This window comes from Triticum aestivum, chromosome 5B (assembly GCF_018294505.1).
Source record: "Triticum aestivum cultivar Chinese Spring chromosome 5B, IWGSC CS RefSeq v2.1, whole genome shotgun sequence".
Classification (NCBI taxonomy): domain Eukaryota; kingdom Viridiplantae; phylum Streptophyta; class Magnoliopsida; order Poales; family Poaceae; genus Triticum; species Triticum aestivum.
Genome location: NC_057807.1, coordinates 495,855,612 through 495,875,360, shown reverse-complemented (window position 1 = coordinate 495,875,360; position 19,749 = coordinate 495,855,612).

The window sequence follows — 19,749 nt, the reverse complement described above, 5'->3', positions numbered from 1 at the left end:
TATGGACTACACGATGTCTGTCAAAGATTAGTCGATACTGGAGAGGTGGTTCAGTCCTCTCAACAAACTGATGGGAAACCATAGAATCGAAATCTAAATAAGAAGGGTCTAACTTCATGTCACCCTCACGAATGTCTACCTCAAGAAAATTAGCTAAGCGGGTTGCATAAATTCCTCCAAAGAAATCTCAGTTGTGTCTATTCTGATGCAACCTGCGAGCTACAATGGCTCCCAAATGATAAGATTGGTCTCCTAACATAGCACTCCTGAGAATTACTGAGATCAGGGACACACATGTGACATGCTTCATCCTTAGCATTTATACATCTACCTATGAAGAGAGCAAAATAATGTATAGCAGGAAAGTGAATGCTCCCTATAGTGGCTTGTGTTATATCTCTAGATTCCCCCACAGTTATTCTAGCAAGGAAGTCTCTATATTTGGATTTAGGGGGATCCCTGACATTACCCCAAGCTGGAAGTTTGCAAGCAGAAGTAAAATCCTCTAATTCCATGGTATAAGATTTGTCATAAAGGTCAAACATGACTGAAAGAGAATTTTGTGAAGTTGAAAACTCAAACCTCCTCACAAATGAACTTGTGAGATCATGATACTGGGGGGGGGGGCATTTGTCAGCTTCAAAGTCCCTCAAGACCGGCGTTACTCAAATATGCGCTAAATTCTTCTTTGATTCCCACTTGATTCATAAAATTTTCCGACGGCCATTCACAGGGCCTCACAGGAGCGTCTCTTGGTGGTTCCTCGTTAGCATCACGTATTGCAAGCCTGGGACCTTGCTTCCTTGAAGGACCACCTTGGAACATCCTCCTAAACATATTGTTTCCTCTGAAAAATTTCTGAAATTTTTAGTAACTTCAAATAAAAGTGAACCAACTTCAATAAAATCGATAGCAACAACTCCCACGAGTGCCTAGGGCCTATATAAAGCATTGGAACTAACTTGGAACCATATAAATTTGTCATACAAGCTCAAGAACATGGTCACCTATGCAGCACAATTTGCAAGAATAAAGCACTAGAACAAAAACTAATTGGACCAATGGAGGAGTCACATACCAAGGAACAATCTCCCCCAAACAGTTTTTACGAGAGGTGCTTTGAGCAAGGAGATCGAAAATCACAGCAACGGGGGCTGGAACTCGTGCTTGAGTTGGTTTTTCGTGTTTGTGTGAGGCAGAGGAAGAAGATGGGTGCAGGAATAAGTGGAGGAGGGCCACTATGGGCCCACGAGGCAGGGGGCGCGCCCTCCACCCTCGTGGCCAGGTGGCAGCTCCCCCGTGGTAATTTTTGCACAGTAAATTCTCAAATATTCCCGAAAAAATCATATTAAATTGGCATGGCATTCTGAGGACTTTTATTTTCGGGATATTTTATATTGCACGGATAAGTCAGGAAACAGACAGAAAAATACTATTTTACTTTATTTCTACTAAATAACAGAAAATATAAAGAGGGTACAGAAGGTTGTGCTTCTAGTTTCATCCATCTCATGATCATCAAAATGATCCCACTAACAAGGTTGGGTCTTGTTAACAAACTCATTCCGAATAATCCCGGAACCGGAGAAATTTCGAATAACACTAAGTTACCTCAATGGGGATATGAAAATCCCAACAATAAGAATATCATACTTTTTCTTGACAGTAGGGAGAGGAAATTCGAAACCTCCAAATATAATCGATGGAACTTTTCCAATAGAGTTGATACTATAAACTTGAGGTTGTTTCCTCGGAAAATGCACCGTGTGCTCATTGCCATTAACATGAAAAGTGACATTGCCTTTGGTGCAATCAATAACGGCCCCTGCAATATTAAGGAAAGGTCTCCCAAGAATAATAGACATACTATCATCCTCGGGAATATCGAGAATAACAAAGTCCGTTAAAATAGTAACATTTGCAACTACAACAGGCACATCCTCACAAATACCGATAGGTATAGCAGTTGATTATCAGCCATTTGCAAAGATATTTCAGTAGGTGTCAACTTATTCAAGTCAAGTCTACGATATAAAGAGAGAGGCATGACACTAACACCGGCTCCAAGATCACATAAAGCAGTTTTAACATAACTTCTTTTAATGGAGCATGGTATAGTAGGCACTCCGGGATCTCCAAGTTTCTTTGGTATTCCACCCTTAAAAGTATAATTAGCAAGCATGGTGGAAATTTCAGCTTCAGGTCTCTTTCTTTTATTAGTAATAATATCCTTCATATACTTAGCATAAGGATTTGTTTTGAGCACATCAGTTAATCGCATACGCAAAAAGATGGGTCTAATCATTTCAACAAAGCGCTCAAAATCCTCATCATCCTTTTTCTTGGATGGTTTCGGAGGAAAGGCATGGGTTTCTGAACCCATGGTTCCCTTTCTTTACCATGTTTCCTAGCAACAAAATCTCTTTTATCATAAGTTGATTCTTTGACTGTGGGTTATCAAGATCAACAGCAGGTTCAACTTCTACATCATTATCATTACTAGGTTGAGCATCAACATGAACATTATCATTAACATTATCGCTAGGTTCATGTTCGTCACCTGATTGTGTTTCAGCATCAGAAACAGAGATATCATTTGGATTCTCAGGTGGTTCAGCGATAGGTTCACTAGAAGTTTGCAAGGTCCTATCATTTTTCTTTTTCTTCCTTTTAGAGGAACTAGGTATCTCAATATTGTTTCTCTGAGAATCTTGCTCGATTATCTTAGGATGGCCTTCAGGATACAAAGGTTCCTGAGTCATTCTACCAGTTCTAGTAGCCACTCTAACAGCATAATCATTTTTCTTACTATTCATTTCATCAAGCACTTCTTTCTGAGCTTTAAGTACTTGTTCTACTAGAGTGGTAACCATAGAAGCATGCTTGCTAATAAGTTTAAGTTCACCTCTAATATCAGCCATATAATCACCCAAGCGTTTAATCGTAAAGGTATTCTGTTTTAATTGTCTACCAAAATAAGCATTAAAGTCGTCTTGCTTAAACATAAAGTCATCAAACTCATCCAAGCACTGACTAGCAATTTTAGTAGGAGGGACTTCAGCTTTATCATATCTATAGAGAGAATTTACCTTTACTACCTGTGTCGGGATATCGGGAGGTTCTTCATTAAATAAGTAATTGAGATCATATACTTCTTCAATAGGCGGTAAATTAAGACCATGTATTTCTTCAATAGGAGGTAAATTCTTAACATCTTCGGCTTTAATACCTTTTTCTTTCCTAGATTTCTTTGCCTCTTGCATATCTTCGGGACTGAGAAATAGAACACCTCTCTTCTTCGGAGTTGGTTTAGGAATAGGCTCAGTAATTGGCTCAAGAACTGGCTCAGGAGGTAGCTCGGGAGGTGCCCAATTATTTTCATTTGCCAACATATTATTCAAGAGGATTTCATCGTCATCCAGTGTTCTTTCCCTGAAAAGAGAACCAGCACAACTATCCAGGTAATCTCTGGAAGCATCAGTTAGTCCATTATAAAAGATATCAAATATTTCAGGTTTCTTAAGAGGATGATCAGGCAAAGCATTAAGTAACTTGAGAAGCCTCCCCCAAGCTTGTGGGAGACTCTCTTCTTCAATTTGCACAAAATTGTATATTTCCCGCAAAGCAGCTTGTTTCTTATGAGCAGGGAAATATTTAGCAGAGAAGTAATAAATCATATCCTAGGGACTACGCACACAACTAGGAGCAAGAGAATTATACCAAGTCCTAGCATCACCCTTTAATGAGACGGAAATATCTTAAGGATATATAAATAGCGAGACTTCTCATCATGAGTGAATAGGGTGGCTATATCATTCAACTTGGTAAGATGTGCCACAACAGTTTCAGATTCAAGGCCATAAAAAGGATCAGATTCAACTAAAGTAATAATATCAGGATCAATAGAGAATTCATAATCCTTATCAGTAATGCAGATAGGTGAAGTAGCAAAAGCAGGATCGGGCTTCATTCTAGCATTAAGAGACTGCTGCTTTTATTTAGCTAATAATTTCTTAAGATCATTTCTATCATTGCAAGCAAGGATTTCCATAGCAGCTTTTTCATTCATAATATAACCCTTAGGAACAACAGGTAATACATAATCATTGGGGGAACCTTCATCATCACTATCATCAGTAATAGGGTCTTCAATATTTTCATTCCCACTAACTCTAGCAAGTTGTTCATCTAGAAATTCACCTAATGGCACAGTAGTATCACTCACAGAAGTAGTTTCATCATGCATAGCAGAAGTGGCATCATCAATAACATGCGACATATCAGAATTCATAGCAGTAGCAGGTTTAGGTGTCGCAAGCTTACTAATAACGGAAGGAGAATCTAGTGCAGAGCTAGATGGCAGTTCCTTACCTCCCCTCGTAGTTGAGGGCAAAATAGTAGTTCGATCGTCTTTCAAATTCTTCATAGTGATCAATAGATATATATCCCAAGTGACTCAGAGAATAGAGCTATGCTCCCCGGCAACGGCGCCAGAAATTAGTCTTGATAACCAACACGTATAGGGGATCGCAACAGCTTTCGAGGGTAGAGTATTCAACCCAAATTTATTGATTCGACACAAGGGGAGCCAAAGAATATTCTTGAGTATTAGCAGTTGAGTTGTCAATTCAACCACACCTGGATAACTTAGTATCTGCAGCAAAGTGTTTAGTAGCAAAAGTGGTATGATAATAAAGGTAATGGTAGCAAAAGTAAAGGTAGATGTTTTGGGTTTTTGTAGTAGTTGTAATAGTAGCAACAGAAAAGTAAATAAGCGAAGAACAATATGTGAAAAGCTCGTAGGCAATGGATCAATGATGGATAATTATGCCGGATGCGATTCCTCGTGCAATAGTTATAACATAGGGTGATATAGAACTAGCTCCAATTCATCAATGTAATGTAGGCATGTATTCCGTAAATAGGCATACGTGCTTATGGAAAAGAACTTGCATGACATCTTTTGTCCTACCCTCCCGTTGAAGCGGATTCCTAGCGGAAACTAAGGGATATTAAGGCCTCCTTTTAATAGAGAACCGGACCAAAGCATTAACACATAGTGAATACATGAACCCCTCAAACTATTGTCATCACCGAGAAGTATCCCGATTATTGTCGGGGTTGTCGGATCATAACACATAATAGGTGACTATAGACTTGCAAGATAGGAGCAAGAACACACATATATTCATGAAAACATAATAGGTTCAGACCCGAAATCATGGCACTCGGGCCCTAGTGACAAGCATTAAGCATAGCAAAGTCATAGCAACATCAATCTCAGAACATAGTGGATACTAGGGATCAAACCCTAACAAAACTAACTTGATTACATGGTAAATCTCATCCAACCCATCACCGTCCAGCAAGCCTACGATGGAATTACTCACACACGGTGGTGAGCATCATGAAATTGGTGATGGAGGATGGTTGATGATGACGACGGCGACAAATCCCCCTCTCCTGAGCCCCGAACGGACTCCAGATCAGCCCTCCCGAGAGAGATTAGGGCTTGGCGGCGGCTCCGTGTCATAAAACGCGATGAAATTTTCTCTCTGGTTTTTCTCCCCGAACGTGAATATATGGAGTTAGAGTTGACGTCGGTGGAGGTCCAGGGGGCCCACGAGATAGGAGGCCACGCCCTAGGGGGGGCGCCCCTGTCTCGTGGACAGGCTGTGGGGCCCCTGGCATTAATTATTTGGCCAAAAATTCTTATTAATTCCAAAAAGTGCCTCCGTGGATTTCCAGGACATTCCGAGAACTTTTCTTTTCTACACATAAAACAACATCATGGCAGTTCTGCTGAAAACAGCGTCAGTCCGGGTTAGTTTCATTCCAATCATGCAAGTTAGAGTCCAAAACAAGGGCAAAAGTGTTTGGAAAAGTAGATACGTTGGAGACGTATCAACCACCTGTCGAAGAAACACATTGTCTTGATAACCCGACACAGGTAGTAAAGGTAAATTCTCTCTATAGATATGATAAAGTTGAAATTCCCTCTACTAAATTTCATAGCCCATGCTTAGATGAATTTGATGACTTTATGGCTAGACAAGAAAGTTTTAATGCTTATATTGGTAGAGAATTAAAGAATAATGCTTTTGAAATAGGATGCTTGAGTGAATATATGGCTAGAGTTAAAGATGAACTTAAACTCATTAGCAAATATGCTTCTATGGTTACCACTCAAGCTGAGCAAGTACTTAAAGCTCAAAGTGATTTGCTTGATGAATTAAATAATAAACATGACTTTGTTGTTAGATTGTCTACTAGAACTGGTAGAATGACTCAGGAACCTTTGTATCCTGAAGGCCACCCTAAGAGAATCGAGCAAGATTCTCAGGGAAATAATTTAGAGGCACATAGTTCTTCTAAAAAGAAGAAAAAGAAACATGATAGGACTTTGCATGCTTCTAGTGAACCTGTTGTAGACACACCTGAGAATTCCAATGATATTTCTATTTCTGATGCTAAAACACAATCAGGTGATGAACATGAACCTAGTGCCAATGTTAATGATAATGTTCATGTTGATGCTCAACCTAGCAAAAATAATGAAGTAGAGATTGAACCTGCTGTTGAGCTTGATAACCCACAATCAAAGAATCAACGTTATGGTAAGAGAGATTTTGTTGCTAGGAAGCACGGTAGGGAAAGAGAACCATGGGATTCAGAAATCCATGCCCTTTCCTCCTAAACCATCCAAGACAAAGGATGATGAGGATTTTGAGTGCTTTGCTGAAATGATTAGACCTATCTTCTTACGTATGTGCTTGACTAATATGCTTAAAGTAAATCCGTATGCTAAGTATATGAAGGATCATTACAAATAAGAGAAAGATACCGGAAGCTGAAATTTCCACCATGCTTGCTAATTATACTTTTAAGGGTGGAATACCGAAGAAACTTGGAGACCCCGGGGTACCAACTATACCATGCTCCATTAAAAGAAACTATGTTAAAACTCCTTTATGTGATCTTGAAGCCGGTGTTAGTGTTATGCCTCTCTATTTATATCATAGACTTGAATTGAATAAGTTGACACCTACTGAAATATCTTTGCAAATGGTTGATAAATCAACTGATATACCTGTCGGTATTTGTGTGGATGTGCCTGTTGTGGTTGCAAATGTCACTATCTGAACGGACTTTGTTATTCTTGATATTCCCGAGGACGATAGTATGTCGATTATCCTTAGTAGACCCTTTTTGAATACTGCAGTGGCTGTTATTGATTGCAACAAAGGCAATGTCACTTTTCATGTTAATGGTAATGAGCATATGGTATACTTTCCGTGGAAACAACCTCAAGTTCATAGCATCAATTCTATTGGAAAAAGTCCAACTATCATTATTGGAGGTTTTGAATTTCCTCTTCCTAGTGTCAAGAAAAATATGATATTCTTATTGTTGGGGATGTTCATATCCCCGTTGAGGTAACTTAGTGTTATTAGAAATTTCTTCAGTTCCGTGTTATTCGGAATGATTTTGTTAACAAGACTTGATCAAAATTTGTTAGTGGATTCATTTTGATGATCATGAGATGGATGAAACTAGAAGGCACAACCTTTTGTACCCTCTTTTTACTTTCTGTTATTTAGAATAAATAAAGCAAAAATAGTATTATCTGTCTGTTTTCTGAATTATCCATGCAATAAAAAATATCCCGAAAATAAAAGTGCTCCTAATGCCCTACAAATTTAGTATGATTTTTATGGAATATTTGAGGATTTTAGGCACTGAAAACACTGCACGAGGGGCAAGCACATGGCCACGAGGGTGGAGGGCGCGCCCCCTATCTTGTGGGCCCAGGGTGGCCCCCCTCCACTTATTCCTGCACCCACACACTCCATCTTCTTCCCAAAAAAACCCATCCAGCTCAAGCACGAGTTCTAGCTCATTTTGCTGCGATTTTCGATCTCCTTGCTCAAAGCTCCATTCACAAAACTGCTTTGGGAGATTGTTGCTTGGTATGTGACTCCTCCATTGGTCCAATTAGTTTTTGTTCTAGTGCTTCATTCATTGCAAATTTTTGCTGCATAGGTGACCCTATTCTTGAGCTTGCATGTCAAATTTATGAGGTCCCAAGTAATTCTAATACATGATATAGGCTCTAGGCACTTGTAGGAGTAGTTACTACCAATCTTGTTTGGTTTTATTCACTTTTATTTTGAAGTTACTAATATTTCAGAAATTTTTAGAAAATGTTAAGGAGATTTTTGAGGGGCTCTTCTAGCCAAGGCTCCCAGGAAAAACAAGCTAAAGAGAAGGAAAAGGCCAAGTATAATCTTCCTCGTGTAGCGGAAGTACAGTCGTGTGAATGGCCCTGTGATGAATTCTTGAGAGAGGTCGTGATTTATGAAGACTTTTATTCTTTGATTGAAAATGCAGGCCTCACCGACTTCCTCCACGACCGGGTCGATCAGTATACCTTACTCACCAATACTTTCGTGCAAAACTTTTATTACTATCCTAAGAAATCACTGCCTTCGGTATCATTTCATTTATATGATGAATTCAAGGAAATGTCTTTACATAATTTTTGCACGGTATGTAGAATACCCTTTGAGGGTAAATTAGATGAACCACATCGTAAAGATGTGGATGGCTTTGTTAACACCATTACTGTAGGGTATCCAAAGAAGGTTCCGATGCAAGAATCTCTAGCATACACTTTCCTGTTTTACGCTACTTTGCCTTATTTGCTAGTCGATACTTAATTGGTCGTGGAAATAGTGGAAAATTCAATATTCTTGATATTGTTATTATTCTCCATGCCTTGTTTGGTGATAATAGTTTTAGTATGGGTGTCGTCATTGCTAAACGGCAAAGCCTGAACCGTACAAAAGGCCCCATTCTTGGAGGTATCTATGCTCCACGCATTGCTTAACATTTTGAGATACCTATTAGGCACCATGAGAAAGAGGAGACAATACTGCCTCCTTACCTTTTAGATTATAGGAGCATGGTAGCGCATGAGTTTATTGTTCATAATAATAATAAGATGCTCCTGTATAACTTGAGATTTAATAAGAAACACAATGAGACTATTATTCTGCCTGCGCCTCTGTTGTTTGATTTGACTGCAGTTAATTATCTTGTCACGCCGGAAGCGGTGTACACTCATCGAGGCCAAGCATCCACTCCAGAGCCTGAGCCTGAGCCGGAACCTTCACTGGACCCTTATCATTCATAATCTTACCAGTGGGATCCGGAGGATATGGCCAGCCAGTGGTATCCTGATTACACCCCTCAGTACACCGGGGAGAGTAGCCGCGATCCTTGGTAGTAGACCAACTTAGGCCAAAAGCCTAAGCTTGGGGGAGTACGTATTTCTCACCGACTTTACATTCATGTTCACACACTATTCTAGTTGTCGGTGCTCATACTCTTTCATTGTATTATCCATGCTAGTTTAATTTTCTTTTTCTAGCTTTCTTCTTGTGTGTTTGATAAACCTTAAGAAAAACCAAAAAATTAGTTAGTTTAATTTCCATGCTTGTAGTACACTTAAAATGAAAACCCAAAAAGATTTCTCGTTCTTCTTCTTACTTGTTGGGAGCTTTCCCATGTAAATAGTTTTATTTTCTTTTCTTTCCTTTGGGAGTCGAGAGTAGAAGACCGTATTGAAAATGTTTAGTGGCTCTCTCATGCATGATTGTTTATTTAATTTAGAGCCCATATTACTTTGTCTTCTCTCTTGAATTGAATGCTTGCAGATTCCAGCTTAGTCCAATGCATGTGCACTATTATTATTATACACATAGTTCGGTCGTGCAAGGCAATAATGATGATATACGATGGACTGATCTAGATGAGAAAAGCTGGTATGAACTCGACCTCTCTTGTTTTTGTAAATATGATGAGTTCATCGTTCCTGATCCAGCTTATTATAAAGTAAACATATTTGCAATGACATTTAGAGATTATAGTTGCTTGTGACATGCTTAATTAGCTATGAGTTATAATGGTTTACCTTGCGTGCCAACATGCTATTAAAATGATTATGATGTGGTATGATGGGATGGTATCCTCCTTTGAATGAATTGAGTGACTTGACTTGGCACATGTTCATGCATGTAGTTGAAACAAATCAACATAGCCTTCATGATATTTATGTTCATGGTAGATTATATCCTACTCATTCTTGTACTTGGTGTAAATTAATTTTAATGCATGTCCATGACTGTTGTCGCTCTCTCAGTTGGTCGCTTCCCAGTCTTTTGCTAGCCTTCACCTGTACTAAGCGGGAATACTGCTTGTGCATCCAAAATCCATGAACCCCAAAGTTGTTCCATATGAGTCCACCATACCTTCCTATATACGGTATCTACCTACCGTTCCAAGTAAATTTGTATGTGCCAAACTCCAAACCTTCAAATGAAATTCCATTTTGTATGCTCGAGCAGCTCATGTTTCAACTAGGGCTGCCTATATCTTCCATGCTAGGTGGGTTATTCTCAAGAGGAGTGGACTCCACTCCTCACTCACGAGGAAGGGCCGGTAACAGGGATGCCCAGTCCGATGATCCAAAAAGATCAAAGCAAATCAAAATAATTAAACAAAACTCCCCCAGGGTTGTATTTAGTTGGAGGCACTCGTTGTTTCGAGCAAGCCATCGATTGATGCTTGTTGGTGGTGGGGGAGTATAAACGTTTACCATTCTGTTTGGGAACTGCCTATAATGCATGTAGTATGGAAGATATCGCCATCTCATAGTTGTTGCATTGACAGTGAAAGTATGCCACTCAAAATGCTATTCATCTCTATTTTAAAATCGAGCTCTAGCACCTCTACAAATCCCTGCTTCCCTCTGTGAAGGGCCTATCTGTTTACTTTTATGTTGAGTCATCATCCCTCTTATTAAAAAGCACCTGCTAGAGAGCACACTGTCATTTGCATTCATTACTATTGGTTTATATTGGGTATGACTTGACTGGATCTCTTTTACCATCAATTGCAATGTTTAGTAAGTCCTTGATCTTTAAAGGTGCTCTGCATTTATGTTTTGCGGTCTCAGGAAGGGCTAGCGAGATAGCATTTTGTTATATCATATTATGATTGTTTTGAGAAAGTGTTGTCATCTGAGTTTTATTATTATTGCTCGCTAGCTGATTATGCCATTGATATGAGTAATTGTGATACCTAAGTGTTATTGTGAGTATGGTTAGTTCATAATACTTGCTGAAAACATGAATGCTAGCTTTACATATTTACAACTACAAGAGCAAACCGAGCTTATAAAGTTTTTCTTTATCACTTTCAGTTTATCAACTGAATTGCTTGAGGACAAGCAAAGGTTTAAGCTTGGGGGAGTTGATACGTCTCCAACGCATCTACTTTTCCAAACACTTTTGCCCTTGTTTTGGACTCTAACTTGCATGATTTGAATGAAACTAACCCGGACTGACGTTGTTTTCAGCAGAACTGCCATGATGTTGTTTACTGTGCAGAAAACAAAAGTTCTCGGAATGACCTGAAAATCCACGGAGATAAGTTTTGGAAAATATAAAAAATACCGGTGAAAGAATCAAGGCCAGGGGGCCCACGCCCTGTCCACGAGGGTGGGGGGCGTGCCCTCCCCCCTGGGCGCGCCCCCTGTCTCGTGGGCCCCTGATGCTCCACCGACCTCAACTCCAACTCCATATATTCCGTTTTGCGGAGAAAAAAATCAGAGAGAAAGCTTCATCGCGTTTTACGATACGGAGCCGCTGCCAAGCCCTAATCTCTCTCGGGAGGGCTGATCTGGAGTTCGTTCAGGGCTCCGGAGAAGGGGATTCGTCGCCGTCGTCATCATCAACCATCCTCCATCACCAATTTCATGATGCTCACCGCCGTGCGTGAGCATTTCCATCGTAGGCTTGCTGGATGGTGATGGGTTGGATGAGATTTACCATGTAATCAAGTTAGTTTTGTTAGGGTTTAATCCCTAGTATCCACTATGTTCTGAGATTGATGTTGCTATGACTTTACTATGCTTAATGCTTGTCACTAGGGCCCGAGTGCCATGATTTCAGATCTGAACCTATTATGTTTTCATGAATATATGTGTGTTCTTGATCCTATCTTGCAAGTCTATAGTCACCTATTATGTGCTATGATCCGACAACCCCGAAGTGACAATAATCGGGATACTTCTTGGTGATGACCATAGTTTGAGGAGTTCATGTATTCACTATGTGCTAATGCTTTGTTCCGGTTCTCTATTAAAAGGATGCCTTAATATCCCTTAGTTTCCACTAGGACCCCGCTGCCATGGGAGGGTAGGACAAAAGATGTCATGCAAGTTCTTTTCCATAACCACGTATGACTATATTCGGAACACATGCCTACATTACATTGATGAATTGGAGCTAGTTCTGTGTCACCCTATGTTATAGCTATTACATGAGGAATCGCATCCGACATAATTATCCATCACTGATCCAATGCCTATAAGATTTTCACATATTGTGCTTCGCTTATTTACTTTTCCGTTGCTACTGTTACAATTACCACAAAACTATTATCTTTACTTTTGCCACTGTTACCATTACTATCATACTACTTTGCTACTAAATACTTTGCTGCAGATACTAAGTTATCCAGGTGTGGTTGAATTGACAACTCAACTGCTAATACTTAAGAATATTCTTTGGCTCCCCTTGTGTCGAATCAATAAATTTGGGTTGAATACTCTACCCTCAAAAGCTGCTGCGATCCCCTACACTTGTGGGTTATCACCCCCCTTGCCCTTTCCTACTCCCTCTCTCTTTCCCTCTTTCCTTCTCTCCTACTCCAAAAGGGAAAGGGATTCCTACTAGGACTTGGAAGTCCTAGTAGGACTCCATACTCTAGGCGCACCCCTAGGGGGCCGGCCTCCCTCCCTCCCTCCTTTATATATGTGGGCAGGGGGCACCCCAAAGACACACAAGTTTCTCTTAACCATGTGCGGTGCCCCCCTCCACAGTTACACACCTCGATCATACCATCGTAGTGCTTAGGCGAAGCCCTGCACCGATAACATAATCATCGTCGTCGCCACGCTGTCGTGCTAACAGAACTCACCTTCGTCCTCAACTAGATCTAGAGCACAAGGGACGTTATCGAGCTGAACATGTGCTGAACGCGGAGGTGCCGTACGTTTTGTACTTGATTGGTTGGATTGCAAAGAACTTCGACTACATCAACCGCGTTATCGAAACACTTCCGCTTTCGGTCTATGAGGATACGTGGACACACTCTCCCCTCTCGTTGTTATGCATCACCTAGATAGATCTTGCGTGATCGTATGATTTTTTTTTTGAAATTACTACATTCCCCAACAGTGGCGTCCGAGCCAGGTCTATGCGTAGATGTTTTATGCACGAGTAGAACACAAAGAGTTGTGGGCGATAATAGTCATAATGCTTACCACCAATGTCTTACTTTGATTCGGCGGTATTGTTGGATCAAGCGGCCCGGACCGACACTACATGACCGCGTTCGTGAGACTGGTTCTACCGACGTGCTTTTGCGCACGCGTGGCTGGCGGGTGTCTGTTTCTCCAACTTTAGTTGAATCGAGTTTGACTACGGCCGGTCCTTGTTGAAGGTTAAAACAACACACTTGACAAAAATCGTTCCGGTTTTGATGCGTAGGTAAGAATGGTTCTTTCTAGAAGCCCGTTGCAGCCACGTAAAACTTGCAACAACAAAGTAGAGGACGTTTAACTAGTTTTTGCAGGGCATGTTGTGATGTGATATGGTCAAGACATGATGTGAGATGAACATGTTTTGTTAAATTTATCAGCAACTGGCAGGAGCCTTATGGTTGTGTCTTTATTCCATAAGATGCAAGCACCATATAATTGCTTTACTTTATCTCTATGCGATAGCAATAGTTGCAAAAGCAATAGCTGGCGAGACGACCATGTGATGACACGTTGATAAAGATCAAGATGATGGAGATCATGGTGTCATGCCGGTGACGATGGAGATCATGATGGTACTTTGGAGATGGAGATCAAAGGCACAAGATGATGATGGCCATATGGTGTCACATATTTTGATTGCATGTGATGTTCATCTTTTATATTCTTATTTTGCTTAGTTCGGCGGTAGCATTATAAGACGATCCCTTACTAAAATTTCAAGGTATAAGTGTTCTCCCTGAGTATGCACCGTTGCGACAGTTCTTCGTGCCGAGACACCACGTAATGATTGGGTGTAATAAGCTCTACGTTCACATACAACGGGTGCAAGCTAGTTTTGCACACGAAGAATACTCGGGTTAAACTTGATGAGCCTAGCATATGCAGATATGGCCTCGTAACACTGGAGACCGAAATGTCGAGTGTGAATAATATAGTAGATATGATCAAGATAGTGATGTTCACCATTGAAAACTACTCCATCTCACGTGATGATCGGACATGTTTTAGTTGATTTGGATCACGTGATCATTTAGATGACTAGAGGGATGTCTATCTAAGTGGGAGCTCTTAAGTAATATGATTAATTGAACTTTAATTTATCATGAACTTAGTCCTGATAGTATTTTGCAAATTATGTTGTAGATCAATAGCTCGCGTTGTAGCTTCCCTATGTTTTTTATATGTTCCTAGAGAAAACTAAGTTGAAATATGATAGTGGCAATGATGCGGACTGGGTCCTTGATCTGAGGTGTATCCTCATTGCTGCACAGAAGAATTATGTCCTTGATGCACCGCTAGGTGACAAAACTATATATTGCAACAGCAGATTTAGACGTTATGAATGTTTGGCTAGCTCAATATGATGACTACTTGATAGTTTAGTGCACCATGCTTTACAACTTAGAATCGGGACTTCAAAGACGTTTTGAACGTCATGGACCATATGAGATGTTCCAGGAGTTGAAGTTAATATTTCAAGTAAATGCCCGAGTTGAGAGATATGAAGTCTCCAACAAGTTCTATAGCTAAAAGATGGAGGAGAATTGCTTAGCTAGTAAGCATGTGCTCAGAATGTCTGGGAACTACAATCACTTGAATCAAGTGGGAGTTAATATTCCAGATAAGATAGTGATTGACAGAGTTCTCTAGTCACCATCACCAAGTTACTGGAACTTCGTGATGAACTATAGTATGCAAGGGATGACGAAAATGATTCCCGAGCTATTTGTGATGCTGAAATCGACGAAGGTAGAAATCAAGAAAGAGCATCAAGTGTTGATGATTAAACAAGACCACTAGTTTCAAGAAAAGGGCAAAGGGAAAGAAAGGGAACTTCAAGAAGAATGGCAAGCAAGTTGTCACTCCCGTGAAGAAGGCCAAAGCTGGACCTAAGCCTGAAACTGAGTGCTTCTACTACAAAGGAAATGGTCACTGGAAGTAGAACTGCCCCAAATATTTGGCGGATAAGAAGGATGGCTAAGTGAACAAAGGTATATTTGGTATACATATTATTGATGTATACCTTACTAGTGCTCATAGTAGTCCCTGGGTATTTGATACTTGTTCGGTTGCTAAGATTAGTAACTCGAAACAGGAGTTGCAGAATAAATAGAGACTAGTTGAGGATGAAGTGACGATGTGTGTTGGAAGTGGTTCCAAGATTGATATGGCCATCATCGAGCACTCCCTATACTTTCGGGATTAGTGTTGAACCTAAATAAATGTTATTTGGTGTTTGTGTTGAGCATGAATATGATTAGATCATGTTAATTGCAATACGGTTATTCATTTAAGACAGAGAATAATTGTTATTCTATTTACATGAATAAAACCTTCTATGGTCATACACCCAATGTTGATGGTTTATTGAATCTCGATCGTGGTAATACGCATATTCATAGTATTGATGCCAAAAGATGCAAAGTTGATAATGATAGTGCAACTTATTTGTGGCACTGCCGTTTGGGTCATATCGGTGTAAAGCGCATAAAGAAACTCCATAAAGATGGACTTTTGGAATCACTTGATGCTTGCGAACCGTGCCTTATGGGCAAGATGACTAAAACTCCGTTCTCCGGAACAATGGAACGAGCTAGTGACTTACTGAAAATAATACATACCGATGTATGAGGTCCAATGAGTGTTGTTGCTCATGGTGGGTATCATTATTTTCTGACATTCACAGATGATTTGAGCAGATATGGGTATATCTACTTAATGAAACACCAGTCTGAAACATTTGAAAAGTTCAAAGAATTTCAGAGTGAAGTGGAGAATCATCGTAACAAGAAAATAAAGTTTCTAGGATTTGATCATGGAGCAGAATATTTGAGTTACGAGTTTGGACTTCATTTAAACCAATATATAATAGTTTCACAGCTCATGCCACCTGGAACACCACAGCGTAATGTTTTCGACAAAGGTTGACTTGTCGCAAAATGTTTTCGACAAGTTCAAGGAGTTTACTAGGATGAGACTTTCTCACCCGTAGCGATGCTTAAGTCTGTCCGAATCATGTTAGCAATTGCTGCATTTTATGATTATAAAATTGGGACAATTACACTTCTCCCCCTAACTTGAGCCACCACCTGGGATTTGCCCCTAGTTTTCAGGTATGCTCAAAAATACCCCTCTTCCGTCTGTGGCCCTTACAGAAATCCCCCTCCGGGTCGTTTCCATCAGGTCAATGGTCTTTGACTGGTAACTTGGCGTCTGTTGGACATTTTGGCCCCTGGTTCTTACATGTGGGCCCATATCAAAACGTTATCCACTCGCTCACTCTCTGTTCTCCCTCACGACACACCTCTTCTCTCGTTCCCCTCTTGGCAACCAAAACTCTAACCCTAGGTCACCCTAAATCCCTCACTGGCGGTCCTCCGACATGTATTACTTGTCGCTCAAATGGATGTCGATCATGTTTCGTTGGGACCATTTGATCGACGAGTAATATGGATTGGAGAGGTACAGACAGAAACAATAAGACAGAGAGAGATCACAAGATCCAACTGATGCTTTTCAATTACTTTGTCTTTCCAAAAGATGCATAGCATCAAAGTTACACAACCAGGAGCAACTCACATCATAAAAAAGTTCACAACATCAAGCTAATTTCTACTCAGTGCCAAACTAGCTTGTTCTCACTGACTAATATGCATTCTTTGAACCAAACAGATATGATAGAATGCATATGCCAACAATTATCATCAAAAATGCCCATGTTTCCATCTGATCATGCTTCTTCTGCAATTGTAACTTTAACTTCTTCTTTTTCTCTCTGAGATGTGTCATCCTCTTCTCTAAACGATGAGATTTGAGCCAACTTGATTATAGTCCATCATGTAGTGTCTCAAATGCACGCTCCACAAGATCTGGAGGAGAAGGGTCAACCCACACAGCCCATTCACATTCATCAAGAAGCTGCAACATAAAAAAATTCGTCAAAATGCGATCTTGGCACCAATTTGTTGCAAAACAGATACAATCTACCAAATTACATCCAGTGGGCATCCAAGAAAATGTCTCCCCATGCTTGCTCCTCCCCAGGCAACACGGCGAGCGGGAACGAGCCCATGCATCGGGCACCGATGCTTGGAAAGCTTCTCAAGGCCGCAATAACTCGGATCTGGCATGTAGAACTCAGAGGAGAACTGCACTATGCCGACCCCATCGACCTAGGAGAGAGCAAATCCCCAATTTTACCTCAAACCCTAATGATAAATCCGCGGGCGCACACAAATCAGAGAAGAATAACTTACCTCCACGGCGATAGAAGAGCTTGCAGACGACATGCGTGAGGTGCACATCCACGTGGCCTCACTGCCCGAGCACCAGAACGATGTCGTTCGTGCGCCGCCGGTGCAGTCGCCAAGAGGGGAACGAGAGAAGAGGTGTGTCGCGAGGTAGAAGAAACAGAGTGAGCGAGTGGATAACGTTTTGATACGGGCCCACATGTCAGAACCAGGGGCCAAAATGTCCAACAGACGCCAAGTTACCGGTCAAAGACCATTGACCCGACAGAAACGGCCCGGAGGGGGATTTCTGTAAGGGCCACAGACGGAAGATGGGTATTTTTGAGCATACCTGAAAACTAGGGGCAAATCCCAGGTGCTGGCTCAAGTTAGGGGGAGAAATGGAATTGTCCCTATGAAATTTGGCAGATGGATGTTAAAACTGCATTCCTGAATGGATTTCTGGAAGAAGAGTTGTATATGATGCAAATAGAAGGTTTTGTCGATCCAAAGGGTGCTAACAAAGTGTGCAAGCTCTAGCGATCCATTTCTGGACTGGTGCAAGCCTTTTGGAGTTATAATAAATGATTTGATAGTGTGATCAAAGCATATGGTTTTATACAGACTTTTGGAGAAGCATGTATTTACAAGAAAGTGAGTGGGAGCTCAGTAACATTTCTAATATTATATGTGGATGACATATTGTTGACTGGAAATGATATAGAACTTCTGGATAGCATAAAGGGATACTTGAATAAGAGTTTTTCAATGAAAGACCTCGGTGAAGCTGCTTACATATTGGGCATCAAGATCTATAGAGATAGATCAAGACGCTTGATAAGATTTTTCAATGAGTAAATACCTTGACAAGTTTTTGAAAGAGCTCAAAATGGATCAGTCAAAGAAGCAGTTCTTGTCCGTATTACAAGGTGTAAATTTGAGTAAGACTCAAAGCCCGATGATGGAAGAAGACAGAAAGAGAATGAAAGTCATTCCCTATGCCACAGTCATAAGTTCTATAAAGTATGATGTGCTGTGTACCAGACCTATTGTGTACCTTGCCATGACTTTGGCAAGGGGGTACAATAGTGATCTAAGAGTAGATCACTGGACAACGGTCAAAATTATCCTTAGTGAGGACTAAGGAAATGTTTCTCAGTAATGGGGGTGGTAAAGAGTTCATCTTAAAGAGTTACGTTGATGCAAGCTTTTACATTGATCCAGATGACTCTAAGTCTCAATCTGGATACATATTGAAAGTGGATGCAATTAGCTAGAGTAGCTCTATGCAGAGCATTGTAGACATAGAATATTTGAAAAATACATATGATGCTAATCACATAGCAATGTTAACTAGATTATTGACTCTAGTAAACCCTTTCGTTGTTGGTCACATGGCGATGTGTACCATGGGTGTTAATCACATACAGATGTGAACTATTGATATTAAATCACATGGCAATGTGAACTAGATTATTGACTCTAGTGCAAGTGGGAGACTAAAGGAAATATGCCCTGGGGGCAATAATAAAGTTGTTATTTATATTTCCTTATATCATGATCAATGTTTATTATTCATGCTAGGATTGTAGTAACCGGAAACTTAGTACATGTGTGAATACATAGACAAAACATGGTGTCCCTAGTATGCCTCTACTTGACTAGCTCGTTAATCAAAGATGGTTATGTTTACTAACCATAGACATGTGTTGTCATTTGATGAACAGGATCACATCATTAGGAGAATGATGTGATGGACAAGACCCATCCGTTAGCTTATCATTATGATCGTTACAGTTTCATTGCTACTGCTTTCTTCATGACTTATACACATTCCTCAAACTATGAGATTATGCAACTCCCGAATACCAGAGGAACACCTTGTGTGCTATCAACACACCATAACTGGGTGATTATAAAGATGATCTACATGTGTCTCTAAAGGTGTTTTTTGGGTTGGCATAGATCGAGATTAGGATTTGTCACTCCGTGTATCGAGAGGGATCTCTGGGCCCTCTCCGTAATGCTCATCACTATAAGCCTTGCAAGGAATGTGACTAATGAGTTAGTTGCGGGATGAAGCATTACAAAACAAGTAAAGAGACTTGCCAGTAACGAGATTGAACT